The sequence below is a fragment of the Pongo abelii genome, chromosome 6, assembly GCF_028885655.2.
Source record: "Pongo abelii isolate AG06213 chromosome 6, NHGRI_mPonAbe1-v2.0_pri, whole genome shotgun sequence".
Taxonomy (NCBI): Eukaryota; Metazoa; Chordata; class Mammalia; order Primates; family Hominidae; genus Pongo; species Pongo abelii.
This window is the reverse complement of record NC_071991.2, coordinates 16,206,846-16,227,410: the sequence shown is the minus strand read 5'-3', so window position 1 is coordinate 16,227,410 and position 20,565 is coordinate 16,206,846. Positions and strand designations below refer to the sequence as shown.

Sequence of the window (20,565 nt, the reverse complement as noted above, 5' to 3'; positions counted from 1 at the left end):
GGCCAAGCATGGTGGTGGCTACCTGTAATACTTGCTACTTGGGAGGCTGAGGCAGGAGAATCACTTGAACCTGGGAGGTGGAGGTGGCAGTGAGCCGAGATTATACCACCACACTCCAGTCTGGATGACAGAGTGAGACTCCATCTCAAAAAAAAAAAAAAAGTTCTTTCCTTATTTTATTTTAGAGATGGAGTCTCACTCAGTCACCTAGACTGGAGTGCAGTGGTGCAATCATAGCTTGCTGCAACCTCAAACTCCTGGGCTCAAGTGATCCTCCCAACTCATCCCCCCGAGTATTTGGGACAACAGGTGTGCACCACCATTTCCAGCTCGTTTTATTTTTTCTTGTGGATATGGGGTCTTTCTATGTTTCATGTTTTCCTGGCTGGTCTCTAACACCTGGGCTCAAGGGATCTTCCCATCTCAGCCTTCTAAAGTGTTGGGATTACAGGTGTGAGCCACCATACCTGGCCAACAGTTTATTTTTGATGAATTTCATACAAAGCATTTACTCAAAATATCTAGAATGAAAAAGTCTGGCAACATCAGGAGTAAGCATATATATAGAACAAGAAGAATTGCTATACACTGCTAATGGGAGTGTAAATTGGTGTAACCACTTTAGAAAACAAATTGGTAATAGTTAGAAAATGTGAAGATGCACATATCCTATAACCCAGTGATTTTTCTCTTAGGAATTTACCCTACAGTGTTCTTGCACAGGTGCACAGTTTCACACGTACACAAGAAGGAATGCTCATATCAACATTGCTTATAATAGCAAACATTTGGAAATAAACTTCATCCCTCAATAAGAGAAATTGGTCAACTGACCTCAGAGGTCATTGATGTGAGTCATTCTCAAATCTGCCTTTACATCAGAATGACCTGGGGAGCTTAAATAGAACAGATTCTGAGTCAGTATCTCTGAATGTGGAGCCTGATGCACCTGCTGCTACATGAGTCAATATTTGGAAAACACTGATGTAGCTTATTTATAAATTGTTAAAATTATGGCCTGGGGGTGGGGGTGGATTAACGTGTCTATGGTAATCCAGCTGGTAAAAGGGTGAGTGGGGAACGGAATCAGGTTCTGCTGTCTCCTGGTTCAGAGATCTCTATGGTATATCACGTTACCTTTCTACAGGCTAACAAAAAGAACAGGTATTTAAACTGACCAGTTAGTCCATCAAGATTGTTAAACTCCATATATTGGTTATACTAAGAGCCCAGGCTTCACCACTAGGCCATGTATTTATGTAACAAAACTGTACTTGTACTACCTAAATTTATACAAATAAAATGATAATAATAAAGAACTTGATTTCAGAGAGCATATCTTCCTTCTGGTCTGCCCTATGGGACCTCTTGATCCTGCTAAATACACTGAATTTGTGGTTCTCTCTTAAATAGAAAACTTGAATGTGAGGGGATCTAGAGAGAGAGAGAGATAGACATAGGCATACACATAGCAACAGAGATAAACATAGATGTAATAGATCTAGACATAGGAAATATGGAGAGTAATGTTTTCTTTCTCCCCAGCCAACAGGAAATAATTCTTCATGGGAGTCAGAACATTTGTATTAAACACCTGATTTTACTGGGCAACAGAGTGAGACCTTGTCTCTACAAAAAATAAACAAAACTAACCAGGCACAGTGGTGTGCACCTGTAGTCCCAGCTACTTGGGAGGCTGAGGTGGGAGGATGGCCTGAACCCTGGAAGTCAAGTGTTTCTTTCTTTCAGCATGTCAAGTTACCAATTGCACAGGACCAAGGAAAATAAAGCCATATATGTAGGGTAATATATTATTTTTTTGAACTTTAGTCAAATGGAACGTTTTTGTTTTGGGGTGGGAAACACATCTTTTGCCTTTAGAGCATAGACAAAAGGTCTTTGGGTTATGGTAGATAAGGCCTGGGCTAACACGGCTGCTTCAAGTAAAAATAAGGGTGTGCTTCAACATAAATGGATTTCCACTTTCCCTATTGAGGGCTTGAGATAGAAAGCCTTTGGGCACATTTTGCTCAGAGAAGGAAGGAGATGAGAAAGTTTGAAAGAGAGGACCAGCCTCGCTAATGGGCAGGAGGTCAGAAACCTTAGGACAGAGAATGTTGTATGGAAAAGATGACACAATGGTACAAATGGCTGTAGAATTTTAAGAATAGTGATGCATTAAATACAATTTTGAGTATTTTTTGCTTGATGCCATTGACCTCCAACACCACTGTCAAAGCCTCAAAAAAAAAATGTCATTGACAATAGCATTTATCCATTCAGTCATGCAACATCACTCTAAACCCTGGGGATACCATGATGTATGGAACAGACAAAATCCCTAGTTTCATAAGATTTATATTTTAGTACCATATTTGTGGTTGCTTAAGTAACGGATATGGTGGCTTATATTCACATTTGGGGGTGAAGTGGTCCAGGAACCCCTCCCCCCCAAAAAAAACAAGGACAGGTGGACCCTGGGCATGCTTTGTGTTTGTGGGATGAGCCTCTGGCTACTGTATTTGGATACTAAAGGAAAGCATGCTGGAGGATTTGGGGGTACTCACCTTACATCTGCAACAATCTGTATTTCATTACTGCTCAGTATCTTTAATCATCCATATAATAACTCTATCTCAATGACCATTTTCTGTTCTTTAAAAATTGTCACCTCTGCACCGTGCAAAACACTTTCCCATTTTACTATTATATTTTTTGAAAAGGCACATTGAATAGCATATAGCCTGAGACCCTGAAGAGCTGAGAGTGTCTATATGGGCCTTGACAAGTGCTATAGAACTAGATGTTTAAATATTAATAGTGCCAGAAAGAAAATCTGAAGCCAATCTGGTTTTAACTCCTCTGAAAGTAAATGGTTGCTTGTTTGAAGCTTACAGGATTGTATTTCTATCCTTTAAATTTCAAATCTTTGCAAGAGATTTGTCTGGTTTATTTGAACTTATTTTGTCCACCTGATTTCTCATCTTTGGATTTTTTTTATAAGTTCCGGATTTTTTTTCTTCCATATCAGTTTTAAAGATAAAATTTTAAACTAGTTATTTTATTTCAGGGGGAAAAGGAATCTTTTCTTATTAACAGATTGGATCTTTTTATTCTAACTTCTATATCCACCATCTTACTTTTCAAAGCAAAAATAAAAGGATTGAATTCTTACAACATACCCATTTATCTTTCCGCACATTCTTTTCAATTATTTTTAAAGTTGTCTTCTACAGTCTGGAGATATTTCTTAGATATAAATCTGAGCATGTTTTGTAGCTTATTCTGCATACTATTTACTTTCTTTTTATCTGCTTCATTTCTTTATCTTTTAAAACCTAGGCTCTTCTTATTTAAGCGATAGTGGTACTTTTTTTCCAAACAGAATAGAAAACTTCCACTTTCAAATTTTGTTCTGTTTTGTGAAATAAGTTTTTATTTTCTGAGGAAAATGTTATATCTATGGTGTGTGTGTGTGTGTGTAGATTTTTTCTAGTTATCCCAGTTTATGTATCCTCTGCCATTTCCTATTGTAGACTCAAAGGACCCAACTGAAAAATTTTATGAGTATTAAACTTTGTTTAATCTGTTTTCCTATTACAATAAAGCAGGTGGTGATCATATACCAGGAATAGGTATTGCAAGTATTACTGGCACAGAATTATATTGTTTCATTAGCAAACACAATATTTAACATTATTTCAGTAGCTATGGAGGGAAAGGGAAAAACTCATTCTCCTCTCCATCACCATGTCCTTGGCCTTGCTCATTGATGCCACACTTGAGATAGTTTACTGCAATGGAAGCCCTTTCATTTTGGCTTATAAACTGCTCTGCCAGACTCTCTTGTGCTTATGGAGTGATTTGCTCTATGCCTGTATCTAATTCACAGCCATTTCAATAAATGCCTATATACCCTCAAAAGCTATATATCCTCATATGCTATATACCACTCCTATGTACCTTCAAAACCCCACAGATCCCATATTCAGAACTCTGTTTAACTTCATAAGGGAGTGAAGCATTAATTTTAGGAAGGATGGTACATTGTCTTCTTCCCTCTATTGTCATCAAATATTCTTGTCTTCTTGTCATCAGCTTTCTTTTTTGTTCCTACCGTATTAGTTACCTATGGCTGCTATAATAAATTACAAATTGTTGGCTTAAAACAACAGATGTTTATTCTCTCTGGAGGCTGAAAATCCAAACTCAGCATTGCTACACCAAAATCAAGGTGTTGGTAGGGCCACTCTTCCTCCAAAAGCTCTTGAGGGGGATCCATTCCTTGCTACTTCCTGTCCCCTGTGGCTGCTGGCATTCATTGGCTTGTGGTCACATCACTTCAGTCTCTAAAGCCAGCATCTTCAAGTCTCTCTCTGCTCTGTCTTTACATTACCTTCTCTCTTTGTGTGTTAATTTCTCTCTGCTCCTCTCTTAGAAGAATGCTTGTGAGCATTTGTGGCCCAGAGAATTACCCAGAATAATCTCCCCATTTCAAGATCCTCAACTTATTCACATCTGCAAAATCCCTTTCTCCAAATCACATAACATTTAGAGATTCCAAGGATTAAAACCTGATACCCTATATCTGTAGGTGACCACTGTTCAGCTTAAAACACCCTTCAGAAATGATTCCGCCAAGACCCAGAGAAATGATTTATCTGAAGACCTCTTTCTAAAACATCTGCATCTGTTGTTGTGTTAGCTTTGTTTGAAAAGCAATGATCTGTGAGTTGTGTGGAGGAATTCTGTGTTGAGCTGAGGCTGGAGAGCATCCTGGGTGTAGGTGTAGGTCTCTGAGCCCATGAGCATAACATAGTTACACATAAAGAGAAACACCCACGTATAAAGCCACACGACGGGGCATGCACCTACCATCTGTGGCTTGTCTTATTTGAGCTCTGGCTGGAGAACAAGTCACAGAGAGGCATCTTATTTCTTATTTTTTGGAGTCTGCATCTGTTTTTTGTTTTTTTTTAACTTTGGGGTCAGAGGTCCATATGCAAGCTTGTTATATAGGTAAATTGCCTATCATGGAGGTTTGGTGTTCAGATTATTTTGTCACCCAGGTAATAAGCATGGTCGCTAATAAGTAGTTTTTCAATTCTCTCCCACCTCTCATTCTCCACCCTCAAGAAGGCCCCAGTGTCTGTTATTCCCTTCTTTGTGTCCATGTGTACCCAGTGTTTAACTCCCACTTTTAAGTGAGAACATGAGGTATTTGGTTTTCTGTTCCTGCGTTAGTTTGCTCAGGATAATGACCTCCAGCTCCATCCGTGTTGCTGCAAAGGACATGATCTCATTCTTTTTTATGAGAGCCTGTATCTTGTTATTGGCACCTTCTGGTAGAAATCACCACCTAGTTTTAGAAATACAGTTTATTCAGGAGGACTACTGCAACCAAGATCTGAAGCCTAATGAATAGGTAAGCCACAATTCCACCTTTTTTTTTTCCTTTTTGAGACAGAATCTTGCTCTGTCACCCAGGCTGGAGTGCAGTAGCGCCATCTCGGCCCACTGTAGCCTCTGCCTCCAGGGTTAAAGTGATTCTTGTGCCTCAGCCTCCGTAGTAGCTGGGGTTACAGGCACACACCATCATGCCTGGCTAATTTGTGTATTTTTTAGTAGAGATGGGGTTTCACCATGTTGGCCAGGCTGGTCTCGAACTCCTGACCTCAGGTGATCCACATGCCTCGGCCTCCCAAAGTACTGTTATTACAGACGTGAGCTACTGTGCCCAGCCCACAATTCCATCTTGATGGTTGGTCTTTTATGAGTGTTTTGTGTGCACTGAGCTAAGAAATGTACATGCCTTTTTTTCTTTCATTTAATTGTCACAGTAATCTTATAATATTGGCCTGAAATTGTACCACTAAAAAAAAAAAAATTGAGGCACAAAGAGCTTATTTAACTTTTCCGAAGTCCCAGAGGTAGTAAATGATGGTGTGAAAATTTAAGTCCAGATTTAAGGCCGGACACAGTGACTCATGCCTGTAATCCCAGTACTTTGGGAGGCCGAGGCAGGTGGATTGTTTGAGGTCAGGAGTTCGAGACCAACCTGACTAACATGGTGAAACCCTGTCTCTACTAAAAATACAAAAAGTAGCAGGGTGTGGTGGCGCACACGTGTAATCCCAGCTACTTGGGAGGCTGAGGCAGGAGAAGCCCTTGAATCTGGGAAGTGGAGATTGCAGTGAGCCAAGATCACGCCACTGCACTCCAGCCTGGGCAACAAAGCGAGACTCCATCTCAAAAATAAATAAATAAACAAATAAAAGAAACCCAGATTTAAGACGATGCTTTAGAGCTGTCAAGTTTCAGCTCCTCCTTTCACAAAGGGGTGGGGTCAGGACATCAATGTTTTGTTTGTGTTTTCAAAGGCTATTGGCAGGAGATCTTCTCAGAAGAAAAAGAATGGAGGAAAGATGTTGGAAAGGAAGACACAATTGGCCAACAAGAGAAAGGCAGAGCTTCTCCAAGACTGGGAAGAGAACAAGGCTAACTGCTGTTCAACTCCCTGGCAAGTTGGTGGATCTCAGAGATGAATGATCTTGAGTCACAGCAAGGTCATGACACCTGAGTGTGGGGAACTTCTAGTCTCAAGAAGGAACTCATTTCAACTATGACACACAATGGTGAACATGCAATTATGCAAAGGACTTTCTACTTAGGAAAAAAAAAGTTCATATCATGGATAACCAGCACAGACATACATTTTGGAAGCCTTTTTAAAGATTCGAGTCTTCATGAAACCCCAAGTTTCTCTCACACAGTCATGAATTTAGGGGTAGGGAGTTCCAATAATGACCAAGTTCGAATTTCTCAACATACCAGGAGAGAGCTCTGGATAGGATTTACTTTGATTTGAGGGGAATGAGAGATTGTTGCTATTTCTCTATTTCTCACATTCAAATTTGACAGTGGAAGGATCATGCCCTGTCCCCCACCCTTATTCTCCATCTCTTTGAAGCCCAGGCTTTTAACCATTGGCCACAGGGCTGAATATAAAGACCACACGATTTTGGCCAGGCACGGTGGCTCATGCCTGTAATCCCAGCACTTTGGGAGGCCAAGGTGGGCGGATCACCTGAGGTCAGGAGTCCGAGACCAGCTTGGCCAACATGGTGAAACCCCGTTTCTAGTAAAAATATAAAAATTAGCCAGGAGTGGTGGTGGGTGCCTGTAATCCCAGCTACTAGGGAGGCTGAAGCAGGAGAATTGCTTGAACCCGGGAGACGGAGGTTGCAGTGAGCCGACACGGTGCCACTGCACTCCAGCCTGGGTGACAGAGTGAGACTCCGTCTAAAAAAAAAAAGGCACGGTTTCAGGGGCAGCCCAGGTTCTGCAGTTCTTGTGGCCATTGCTAATAAGAGTGGACTCTGACTCATCTGGAAGAATGGGACTGAGTGGAAGACATTTGTGGGATTGCTCCTCATGCTACCGTCTTCCCTGAGATCTACTAGGTGCATTTTTTAATTAGTAAACTAAGAAAAAAAATATGTGCCTGGACATTTTATGCATCTATGAAAACAATAGTATTTAGGCTAGGCATGCTGGCTCACGCCTATAATCACAGCACTTTGGGAGGCTGAGGCAGGAGGACCAATTGAGGCCAAGAGTTCCAGGCCAGCCTGGGCAACATGGCAAGATCTCGTCTCTGCAAAAAATTAAAAATTTAAAAATTAGCATGGTATGATGGTGCGCATCTGTCATCCCAGCTACTGAGGAGGCTGAGGTGGGAGAATTGCTTAAGGCTGGGAGGTTGAGGCTGCAGTGAGCTGTGACCACATCACTGCACTCCAGCCTGGGCAACAGAGTGAGACCCTGTCTCAAACAAAACAAAACAAACTAAACTAAAACAATGGTGTTTAAAAATTTTTTAAAGACAAGCAATTGCTGTTTGTTTGATAGGCTTTGCTCGAGGCCTTTGTGAGTTGTACATTTTTGTGAAAATCAAGGCTGCCCTGGGGTATAAGTTCTCTTATCTCTGTAGTACTTCAGCTGCTTCTCATATGTCTAATAGTTCCAGGACTTATTATATTTTTAGTCCTTCTACTTTAAGTAGCCACTTAAGTGCTAAATCAACAAGATAAAAAAATCTTGGTAACATTAAAAGACAAAACCGCACCCACACTCATTACTATTATAGTCACTGTTGCTCTCCCTTTTTGTCCACTCGTGAGTTTCACCGTGTTAAAATCCCGGGTCTAAAAGAAACATCTAAAAAACTCGATTATTCCCAAACAAAAGAAGTCATCATGTTTAAGGTTGCTAAAGTGCATTTGGCATTTCCAAATGAGCCTCCTTTATCTCAATAAGCAACAATTACTCCAAGTTCTTATTTTAGTTCTAAAGCTACCAAAGGACCACCTCTAATCCTGAAATCAAGTTTGCAATGTTGAAGTCTCTGTGAAATATTTCCTCCATAGTTTCAATAGCCTGTTTTCTGAGATAGAGATTGCGTGACAGTTTAAAAGAGTACAGATTACAAACCCATTTAAGAGTGTTGCATCTTTTGAATTTGTCACAAATGGGAAGGAAAAGCCAGGGTGACACAGGCAAGGCTCAAGTGCCAACATGTGTCTTTCTGTTTATTCATTATTCAGGGGTCAGACCCTCAACCAGGGCCAGAGAGAAATGACAAAAATAAATACCTATCAGTGCAACAATCTGCAATTTAAAATAATGAAAAGCAAGATTCCTATTCATTTTTATGGCACAAACCTGACATCATTTTACTCCAATTTTCTATAATGGAACCAGCTGGGCTCTGGGAGGAAACTAGTAATAGGTTTTAATGGACAAAATCTGCCACTGAAACTGGCCATTTTCTCATGCGATCTCAGGGCTTGGCACCCAGCCCATCATGAGGTATCATGCTCTCTGCAGTGCTTCATGAGTGCGGGAAACCAGAGGGATGTGTGAGTGGGAGGACCGCTGAGCCCTAGGGAGAAAGAAGGATGAGAAGTGACAGTCTCTCCTTCCTCCACCAGAAAGAGTTCTAAGCACCAGATCAGGGTTCCATAATCCCAACTGGATAGATCCCTGGAGAAGACCCAGGGGAATGTCAATGTCTTTACTAAAAGCTTGCAAAAGTCGTGGAAGCCAGGTTGAAGAGAGAGGCAGAGAGGGTCGAGATGAGTGAGGAAAATACCATCATTTCAGTGTAAGCCCCTGAAACAATTTCCAGTTACATTTGGTTGCAATAGACACAACCAGGTTTTACCAGGTCTGGATTAATAGTTGACAATTGTTTCTCTCTTTCTCTCTCTCTCTCTCTCTCTCTCTCTCTCTCTCTCTCCCCCCTCTCTCTCCCCCTCTCTCTCTTCCCCTCTCATTTCATTAAACTATTCTTCCTCCCTTCCTATTCAGCTCTCAAACTGCTGTTAACATATGAAAATAGCATGCAAAGAATGGAATGGGCTGACTGCCACGGAGACAAAAATGGGATGTTCATTCTAATTTATTTCGTGGCACCATGCCCTCTTGCTGCCTCTGTTGTCTTTGCTAGGCAGCTTGATTGCCTCTTTGAGAATATGACTGGTCTGGCCCCAGCCTTGTTTTGAGCCACGGTTGAGGTTAAACAGGCAGCCAGCCTTTGGTGGTTGAAAACAAATCTGATCAAAGTCACCCTGCCCAGGTTTATCTGGGCACAGAACAATGAGGCCTTTTTGTTTTTTGTTTTTTTATCTTGCAACAGATTTTTCAGCTAAACGATCCCTAATGTTCATTTTGGTGAAATGCTGCAGGTTCTAAAAATGAATGATGTTTTCAAATAATGTATACTCACTTTGCTTAAAGCATGTTCTACAACTTCTGTTCCAACTGTCTCATGGCAGTGGTCCTGAGGCAGGGATAAATGATTTAAAAGGAAATTCTAAATGCTTTTTTTTGGAGGGGGGGGTAGCGGGGGAGCAGGGAGGTGAAAGGCGTGACCCAAATGGAAAATGTAGGTGCACTCAGCATGGTCTCTTTCTTAGCACTCATGTGTCTTTTCTAAGATTAGCTCATATTATGACCGTGTGTCTTTCTGCCAGCTGCCTCCCTCAAATATCTCTGGCCATGGTTCCCATGATGAAGTTGTGTTATCATAGGGAACATCAATGACCAAACAAAAAAAAAGACAAAAGAAGCCGGGTGCGGTGGCTCACGCCTGTAATCCCAGCACTTCGGGAGGCCGAGACGGGCAGATCATCTGAGGTCAGGAGTTCGAGACTAGCTTGGCCAATGTGGTGAAACGCCACCTCTACTAAAAATACAAAAATTAGCCGGGCATGCTGGTGCATGCCTGTAGTCCCAGTTACTCAGTGATTGAGGCAGGAGAACCGCTTGAACCTGGGAGGCAGAAGTTGCAGTGAGCTGAGATTGCACGACTGCACTCCAGCGAGGGTGACAGAGCAAGACTCCATCTTAAAAAAGAAAAAGAAAAAGACAAAAGGAAACTTGGTTGACTGGACATTATGTTGACCAATAAATTAGAAACTCTAAATTCTAATCCAGGGTGAAAGAAATTCTAATTTGAGGTTGGCACAGAAACTGCTATGTTGCCTTCTTTCTACTTCTGCTTATGAAGCTACTGACTCTGCAGCTTCCTCCTTCAACTCAAAGTGCTGCTTGAAGTTTCCAACCTCCCCAGCATCTCCCTTCCCACCACTGCCCACCATTCACACTCCATTCTAATCACCTCCAACTGCAGGCAGCCTATTCTCCCAGGTCTCCTTGCAAGCACTGACCCCTGTTGAATTTCTGCTCCTTCTTCTGCAAGATATTGTTCAGCGTCTCCAGGTAAAGTTGCTTGCTCTGTTCTCACTATATGTTTATATTTCCAACTATCAACTGCCGGCAACCCTTTAAGAGTCTATCAAAGGCCCAATATCCCATGTGAAGAATATAGTCTGACTCATAGAAGGTGTTTAAAAAGTGTGTGATATGAATGGATGAAGAATGAATGAAAAGTAGCATCCTTATAACCTCCCTATAAATGACATTTTCTTTTTCCTCCAGATGCACTAAAAATACAAGAATCGGGACGTTGGTTTCCTGCTTCGTGTTGCTTGCTGTTCTCTGGTTTTATATCTTTCTGATACAGTCAACTCTATTCTGCATATTAAAGGAAGATGGCAATGTTATGAATTTTTTAAAAAGATACATCAAAGATAGTTTATCTTTGATATGCCTAATAATGAGTTTTAAAGCAGTTTTTCTTTTCAACTGAGCATGAAGGGAAATATGGTAGAAAGCACTCCGAACCTACATACAAGACAAGATTTATCTTTCTTGCTTTGTTACTGTAGTCAACTCCTTTCTTCTCTTTAAGCCTTGAGTTTTTAATCTCTACAATGGGCTTGGGCCAGGTGCGGTGGCCCATGCCTGTAATCCCAGCACTTTGGGAGGCTGAGGCAGGCCAGCAGTTCAAGACCAGCCTGGCCAATGTGGCGAAACCCCACCTCTACTAAAAATACAAAAATTAGCCAGGTGTGGTGGTGCACACCTGTAATCCCAGCTCCGGAGGCTGAGACACAAGAATCATTTGAACCCAAGAAGTGGAGGTTGCAGTGAACCAAGGTCATACCACTGTACTCCAGCCTGGGCAAAAGAGCAGGAGTCTATCTCAAAAAATAAATAAATAAATAAAATGGGGTAATTTTGGTCCAAAATGAGCACAATCATATGATCTTTAAGGTCCCTTTCAACTCTTTGGTACACTGTTTCCAAAGATAGCCACCAGTAATGCCTCTCATCCATGAGCATCATAGCACCTGTATTAGTCAGCGTTCTCCAGAGGGACAGAACTAATAGGCTATATGTATATATGAAAGGGACTTTATTAAGGAGAATTCACTCATCTAATCACAAGGTAAAGTCTTGCAATAGGTTATCTGCAAGCTGAGGAGGTAGGAAGGCAGTAGTGGCTCAGTCCAAGTCCAAAAGCCTCAAAAATAGGGAAGCCGACAGTGCAGCCTTCAGTCTGTGGCCAAAGGCCCAAGAGCCCCCGGCAATCCACTGGTATAAGTCCAAGGGTCCAAATACCGAAGAACCTGGAGGCTGATGTCCAAGGGCAGGAAGCTTCCAGCATGAGAGAAAGACGGAAGCCAGAAGACTCAGCAAGCCAGATTATCCCACCTTCTTCTATCTGTTTTGTTCTAGCCATGCTGGCAGCCAGTTGGATGGTGCCCACCCACGTTGAAGGTGGGTCTTCCTCTCCAAGTCCACTGACTCAAATATCAATCTCCTTTTGCAACACCTTCACAGACATGCCCAGGAACAATGCTGTACCACCTATCTAGGCATCCTTCAGTCTAATCAAGTTGACACCCAATATTAACCATTACAACACCCATCCCACACAAGTGTCAGTATGTTCGTCTTGAATCTGGGTTGCAAGACCTCTTTTTAAGACCTTTGAAAGATTTAAGTGGTGGTAGTAGACTCTCAAAGCTAGACGATAGACCGTCCAAGAATCTTAAAGATGTGTCCCGCATCACCCTGACAGATCTCAAGTAGAGAGAAGCATGTTTTAGAGGGAATTATGAATGTGGCTTTGGGGGTAGGGATTGAACTCCTTAAGATTCATAGGAAACCCACAAAGTTTTAAAACAATTGTACAAGCAAAACAACCCTTGCTTGTGAAACCACCTTTGCAAAGATTATGACAGAGAGAGAAGTCTAGCATGGCTGGTTCCATCTCACTTCTAGCCTCACGGGCTAGCTGTCCTCACTCATTCCTGGATGTAGGCCAAGCTAACCATGGGGGGAATTTAGTTGATAGTTTAACTTTGAAGCAAGGATAATAGTAGTCCCTCCCTAAAACTAACCTCTTTTTTGCTTGGGGCCAAAACTGCCTTTGTACGACTAATAAAAACCCACAAAAGTAGGATTGTAGGAGGTGGTCTGAATTCTGAAAATGTAGGCAAAGCTTGTCTTTCTATAATCATTTGCTGTACCAGAAGTCACAAGATTTGTAACTTTCCCATTGCTGCTGTAGATAGTATCACTATCATAGAAGCCAAGATTGGTCTTTTGAGATGTTTTTCAAACTTCTGCATTGTGGTGACCAAGTAACTCCACCCAGATCTGTGACTCATGACTCAGTGAGTTCTGTGGGCCCCACTCAGAAGCAGACTCAGTGCATAAGGATTGTTTTCCACAACCTTATGATATCATCCCCAACCAATCAGTAGCACCCATTCCTTCACCCCCTGTCTGCCAAATTATCCACAGAAACTCTAGCCTCTGAGTTCTTGGGGAGGTTTATTTGAGCAATAATCTCCCATCCTTTAGCTTGGCTAGCTCTGCATTTATAAAACTCTTTCTCTACTGCAATACCACTTTTTCAGTAAATTGGCTCTATCTGTGCAGCAGGCAAGAAGAACCTGTTGGGCAATTACACTTGAACTGAAATGAAAGATTCAAAATGACAACATATTGGCAGAAAGCAGGCTGAGAAAGCTACTCGGCTGTAAGCATTGGCTCTTTGTTATGCAAGAAGAAGATTGATTTCTAGGGCAGACCCAAGGGCTCTGAGTGCAAAACCTATAGCAGAGAACTATGGATTAGGGAATCACTCCCAGAGTGCAGAACTGAGCCCTAATCAAGGAATGTTTCCTGCCCCCACAGTTAGGGAAACTGATGACAGACACTTTTTCAACACGGGTATCTTATTTCACCAAGTATGTTAAGTGTATTTGTTGGGTAGGGGGAGCTGATAGTTTGGATAGTTGCTGTTGTTTTGGTTTCCAAGTTTCCAGATCAAGAGGAACCATATCTGAGTAGCTCCATCCATATCCAGCCACATCCAAACTTGGTTTAAATCCTGGCTTTTGGGCCTGAGATTGAGGCACTGTTTGGTTGAAACTGAGTGTCTTTTGGGTGGAAGGGTAAAATTCGCATATGGGGGCACATAAATTGTTGTGGCTATAGGGAAGACCAGTAGGTTATCTCCAAAGATGACCACAAATAACTCTCTCGATGTCCAATTCTGACATCCCTGTGTGCATACGCAACTCTTCCCATTAAGAGGTAGACTCTCCCTCTCCTTGCCTTGAATCTTGCCTGGACTTTAACTCTCTGTGATCAACAGAAGGCAGTACAGGCTGGGTGTTGTGGTTCATGCCTGTGATCCCAACACTTTGGGAGGCTGAGGCGGGAGGATGACTTGAGCCCAGGCATTTGAGACAAGCCTGGGCAACATGGGGAAACTCTGTCTCTACAAAAAATCAAAACGTTAGCTCAGTATGGTAGCATGCACCTGGAGTCCCAGCTACTCAGGAAGCTGAGGGAGGAGGATCACTTGAGCCTGGGAATTTAAGACTGCAGTGAGTCATGATTGCACCACTGCACTCCAGCCTGGGTGACAGAGCCAGACCCTGTCTCAAAAAATAATTTAAAAAAATAACTCAATGGAAATAACGTTGTACCAATTCTAGACCTAGTCATTAAAAGTTCTAGTATCTTTAGCTTTTATTCCCTTGAACCCTTGTTTGAGAATCTAGGTACCTTGGTGGGGAGAGGGGACCCACCAACCACCAGCCATTCAGGCTACACCACATGTGCTCCCAGGCATGTGAGTGACATACATCAGCATGAATGTCCTAACCCCAGTCAAACTCCCTGCTGAATGCAGCTGAATACATGACCCCAGCCAGTAGGGCATGGAGTGGAGGAAACATCCAGCTGAACCCAAAACCATGAGAAATTATAAATTTTAGGCAATTAGACTTGGGGTTATTTGTTACACAGCAATAAATAACTGATACAACCTCTCACAATGGTTTTTTTGTAATTGAAATTGTATCATTTGCTTAGACTCACAACAACTCATGGTTTAAGTGAGCAATCTAGAAGCAGAAAAAAGGGAGGTTACCTGCTTGGTACTGAACACAAGTTGTAGATAATTGTCCTATGGATGACTAAGAGTTTGTTCTACTTTATATTTTACCTTTACTTATTGTATTAGTCCATTTTCATATGGCTATGAGGAAATACCTGAGACTGGTAATTTATAAAGAAAAAGAGGTTTAATGGACTCACAGTTCCACATGGCTGGGGAGGCCTCACAATCGTGGCAGAAGATGAAAGAGGAGCAAAGCCATGTCTTACATGGCAGCAGGCAGGAGAGTATGTGCAGAGGAACTGCCCTTTATGAAACCATCAGATATCATGAGACTTATGCACTATCATGAGAACAGCATAGGCAAAACCTGACCCCACGATTCAATTATCTCACACTGGGTTCCTCCCACTGCACACAGGGATAATGGAAGCTACAATTCAAGATGAGATTTGGGTGGGGACACAGCCAAACCATGTGTTGTTCTATATTTACATTCTGCCAAGGCATCTGAATTCAAGTGGAAACATTTAGCCAATGGTCTACTATTTATTTTGTGTGACGCAAAATACAAATTAAAAGAGTCTTTGATCTGGAGGACAGTCTATAGCAGGCCCCTCATAAGGAACATGAGGTCCCCAGAGATGTAGTGGGAAATTCATATTTGTAGGGCAAGCTATTGGTATTTGGGGAAGGACTGAATAAGTGATTGATCAGATGTTTCCCTTTTCATTCCAGGTTCTTAGTGGAAAATAGAGATACTTTTATTTTCTTGCTTATGAAATGCATCTGGCAAAAAAAGTACAGTACTTCCCTGGAATGTTTTGTAAGACTCACTGATCCATTGATGTAAAACACTAGTCAACCCTGTATGAACATTTGAGACAAAGTCACGTTTATTATGAAGTAGGTCCCATTTGGACTCCATACAAGATTTGGTTAAAGAATGTTTCTAATACCCTCATGATAACATGCCTTCACCTTTAGGGTATTACCAAAATCCTGAATCCAGGAGACAATGAAATAGAGATATTGTTGTACCAAATTGGATTAAAAGAATATACAATATGATGTACACACACACACACACAGGCACACACACATCAGTGACCCAAAGACAAATTTTAGAAATATATCTCTTGATTATTTGGAGTCCTTTTCCCCTATTCAGAGGTATGACTCCAGTCTGATTCAACCTTTAGCACATTCAAACTCTTGACAAAGTTTATAATTGAGCTCTTGCTGCTGGAAAGTGTTTGAGAAATAGCTCTGCTTCTGGGTTTCCATGGAGACCACTTCCCACCTAGTGGCTGAAGGTAACCTCTGTCGACCATGGCTGGGGGTACTTATCAAGCTGTCACTGGCAATTTTCCCCCTCATTTACTGGAAGCAACATTCCAGAAAGAAAATAGCGGGACGGCATGGTGAGAACACACTTTTACTTTGAGACTGCAATTTTGGGAAGACTTGGATGGTTGGCTGCAAGATCCCGGTCCCAGAGGGGATATGGCCAACCCATAATCTGAGCAGCAGAGTGAGTAGGGAAAATAGCTCTGGACTTCTGGCCAGGCTGAAGAAGATTTCCATCCCTGCCATGCTGGCTGTAAGAACTTGAACATGTCAGATCAGCCACAGAGCCATCAGTTCCTTCCTTCCTTCCTTCCTTCCTCCCTCCCTCCTTCCCTCCCTCTTTCTCTTTCTCTCTCTCTCTTTCTTTCTTTCTTTCTCTTTCTCTTTCTCTTTCTTTCTTTCTTTCTCTTTCTCTCTTCCTTTCTTTCTTTCTTTCTTTCTTATTAAAGCAGATAATGGGTTTTGCTGTTTATTTCAAAAGCTTCTTGTAACAATCCAATGAGATAATAGGGTTAAATGTGCTTGGCAAATTGTGAAATGCTGTACAGATGTGAGGCTTCAATCTCATGTCTGACTTTTGACTCCTGCCTTTCAGAGACTGCTAGATCCTTTGGATTTGAGAACCCAATATTATTTTAGTTCCCTATGAAAAAGCCTAGGTGTGCATCTGAACTCTGCTGGCTAGTATTACGTGTTAGATTTAAGAGCAGCCAGGGAAAAATGAGAGAGCAATTCACGGTGTTTTCCAGGTTAGATTCATAGATACCCACATGGAGTCTATTAATTGTATGGACATCTGTGAAAGAAATGAATTTACTCAAAGAAAAATTGATTCCCTCCACCTGGAGAAATAACTATAATATTTTAAACCGTGCAAAGGACAGATCTAATTTATATATGTTTCCTGAAAACACCGGCACTATATATATTTCAAATGCAACCAAAATCTGGTAAGAGGTTGTAGGAGAAACAATTTTACAATAAACAAAGTATTTTTTGAAAACAGGCTTTGTGCTTTTAATGTGTTTTGATTCTCAAACTGGGCTGAATGAACAGGTGAAACCGGATATTTGACATTTGTGGCCAATTTTCTATTCAGTAATCTCACTCTATCCCCAACTCTTTTTCTATTGCTAAGGAAATGAGATTTCTTGGTGCTGTACTTAAAACTGAGTCTAAGGATATTCACTGAACTAGAAAAAAATCAGTTAAATAATAATTTTTTTTCTGTGTCAGGTCAATGAAATAACTCAGTGACATCTAATTGAACATACATTTATTAAGTGACCAGTCTATCCTGGGTAATGTGGCAGATGCTAGAAAAACAAACAACTGAAGTCATGAATTTGTTCTTAAGAAAATGACAGTTTGGTAAGTAGTTGTAATTTAATGTTTTCAGTGCAATAGTAAAACCACCTACAGAGGAAAAATAATCAAAAGAAAGAAATTGATTTTCTGGGTTAGATAAGAAAGATTCTCTGGAGGGATAAGTCTCAGGTCCATTTTATTTATTTATTTATTTGTTTTTTTTTTAATTTATATATTTAGTGGGTACAAGTGCAGGTTTCTTCCATGCAAATATCACGTAGTGGTAAAGTCTGGGTGTTCAGTGTGCCTGTCATCCAAATATTGAACGTCGTACCTAATAGGTAATTTTTCGACACTCACCCTCCTCCCAGCCTCCCACCTCCATTGTTCAGCTCTCATTTATAAGTGGGAATATGTTGGATTTGACTTTCCATTTCTGAGTTATTTCACTTAAGATAATGGCCTCCAGTTCCATCCATGTTGCTGCAAAAGACATAATTTCATTCTTTTTTATGGCTAAGTAGTATTCCATGGTAGATATCTGCCACGTTTTCTTCATCCAGTCCTCCCTTGATGGACACGTAGGTTGATTCCTTATCTTTGCTGTTTTGAATAGCGCCATGATAAATATAGAAGTGCAGGTCTTTTTGATAGACTGATTTCTTTCCCATGTCTATTTTAAAGGACCCTACAGGATATGTCAGTTTTACAAAGTCAGGAGAGGCGGATATTCAAGGCCAAAGGAATGGGTTGTACAAAGACATCATAGCACTGCCTGGAAAAGCATGTTGGAAGAGCTGCAAGGTATATGCATTGCTGGCAAAAATACAAGGCAGAGAAGAGTGGTAGCTGAGACTAAAAAGGCAGTCAGGAACTAAATCTTGGAGGCTCTCCGTCATTTTCCATTAGTATGGCATCCCTGTGCCGTACTTAACTTGGACTTTATCCCACAGATCTGCAGCATCCAATATGGACCACCTTAGCCACATATGGCTATTTAAATTAAAATTAATTAAAATTTTTAAAAATTCCGTTTTAAATTCTAGCCAACCAGTCTTGACATCTCAATAGCCACATGTGGCTGGTGGCTACCATATTGAATAACTCGGATATAGAACATTCCCATCATCATTGCCTATTGGCAGCACTACCATGGATGTTTGGGAGCCTTAGAATTCGCATAAGTGGGAAAATGCTATGTGACTATTTGCACTTTAGAAAAATAGCTTTGGCAGGAGGATACTTTCGGGAAAAATAAGAAAAAATAGCATGCAAAACTACACAAGATTTCACAAAACTACAAGAGCAGTGAGGATGGGCTAGAAGAAGCAGATGTGAGAGGGGCAGAGGTGGAGGAAGCCAAGCTTTATCACTGTGTTGACCAGTTAGTTGTACGACTAAGCTGATTGAGGTTGCCAATCCAGATGATCATTGAATAAATAAATGTGTGTGTATGTAAAGAAGGGTTCAGCTATTTTGTTTGTATATGGGAAGTGGAGTAGGGAGCTTATGGAAATAATATGATGGCAAGAATTAACCAAACAGTTTCTATGACTCCATGTAGACCATGAAGTTGGCAGCCTGAAATTCATTTTCAAGCAATATTTTTGACATTTCTGAAGCCACAGGCATATTCAGCTTCACATCAAACCATTAAATCATCTGTATAAATCTTTGGGATATGGAGAGGCAGGTTTAGAAAATGAAGTTCTCACAAAAATCTTACCAGGAGATACGGTTCAACTTTTCCAATCTCTGACCCCTTAGTGATGTCTTTGCCCATTGTAACGACTGAGTCTGACATCTTCTGACTGCCTTCTGACTCAGTAGATAAGCTAAAGCCCAATTGTTTGAGTGGCTAAAGCCCAATTGTTTAGTCAAGGGGATATTCGAGGTTTCTGTCCATTGCACCATTTGTTCAAAAACAGAAGCCACATCATTTGGTTGTAAATTATAATCAGAAGGAGGAGGACATGGCTAACAGCCTAAATGACTAAATTTAGAGATGGGGGGATTTTGCTTCCTGGAAAAATTGTAAAGTTGGGACATTATTTTTCCTAAGGAACTACTGAACTACTCTTTCTCCCCTTTCCTCTCAACATTTCTCTTCTCTATTTCTTCCCATATACCCCTAATGTAAATCTCCTAAATCTAATGGTAATAATGATCATAGCTAGAATTGGTTGAGCACATACTATGTGCCAGCCCTGTGCTAAATTCTTCTTACGTTATAAATATCTCCTTACATTACCCCAGTTATGAGTGGTTGAGTCAGGATTCAAACCGAGGGCTGGCTGGTTCCAAAACTATGGTCATAACTGCTCTATGCTGCCTCTTTCTGGAGAATGCTGTGAGTCTCATTGGCTCCTTCATCAAAGAAATGCTTGTAGAACCTGGCACTTGAGTGTCATTTCCAAAGCCAAAGGAATGGCTTTCTTCTTTTTCTCTTCTTCTTCCTCCTCCTCCTTCTCCTTTTTCTTCTTCTTCTCCTCTTTCTCCTCTTCCCATCCTCCTCCTCCCTCCTCCTCCTCCTTCTCCTCCTCCCACCTCCTCCTTCTTCTCCTCCTCCTCCTATCCTCTTCCTCCTCCTCCTTCTCCTCCTCCTCCTATCCTCTTCCTCCTCCTCCTTCTTCTCCTTCCTTCTTCTCCTTTTCCTCCTCCTGTTCAACTTCTCTTCTTTCTTTTCTCATCCTCCTTCTCTTCTTCTTCCCTCCTTTTTCTTCTTCTTCCCTTCCTCCTCCTCTTCTTCATCTCTTTCTCCTCCTCCTGTCTCCTCCTCCTCCCCCTCCTTCTCTTTTTCCTTCTCCTCCTCCTCTACTTCTCCTCCTCCTTCTCCTCCTTCTTCTTTTCTTCTTCTTTTAGTGAGTCACACAAGAAAGGAACAGCAACAACAACAAACAGCCTACAGAGATGGAGGAAAGAGATGGCAATTTGGTTCCTGGACCCCAAGAAAGATTTTTTCTTTTCTTCCTTCAGGATCAAATACATTCACTAAGACAAGACCAACCTGGGAAAATGGTCATGGATGAACTCAATGTGGATCTAGAATGAGGCATGGGTATTTTGTCAGGGATATT

At 41.3% G+C, this 20,565-nt stretch overlaps 1 long non-coding RNA gene across 1 annotated transcript in view; it reads left to right on the top strand.

Moving 5' to 3' along the window:
• LOC134761711 (uncharacterized) overlaps positions 1–7,141 on the top strand; it is a 167,682-nt gene extending 160,541 nt beyond the window's left edge. The window contains exons 5-6 of the long non-coding RNA XR_010140777.1: positions 1,546–1,701; positions 6,381–7,141. This is a non-coding gene — a long non-coding RNA (uncharacterized LOC134761711). The remainder of the gene's footprint in view (positions 1–1,545; positions 1,702–6,380) is intronic.
• Positions 7,142–20,565: the final 13,424 nt, after the last annotated feature.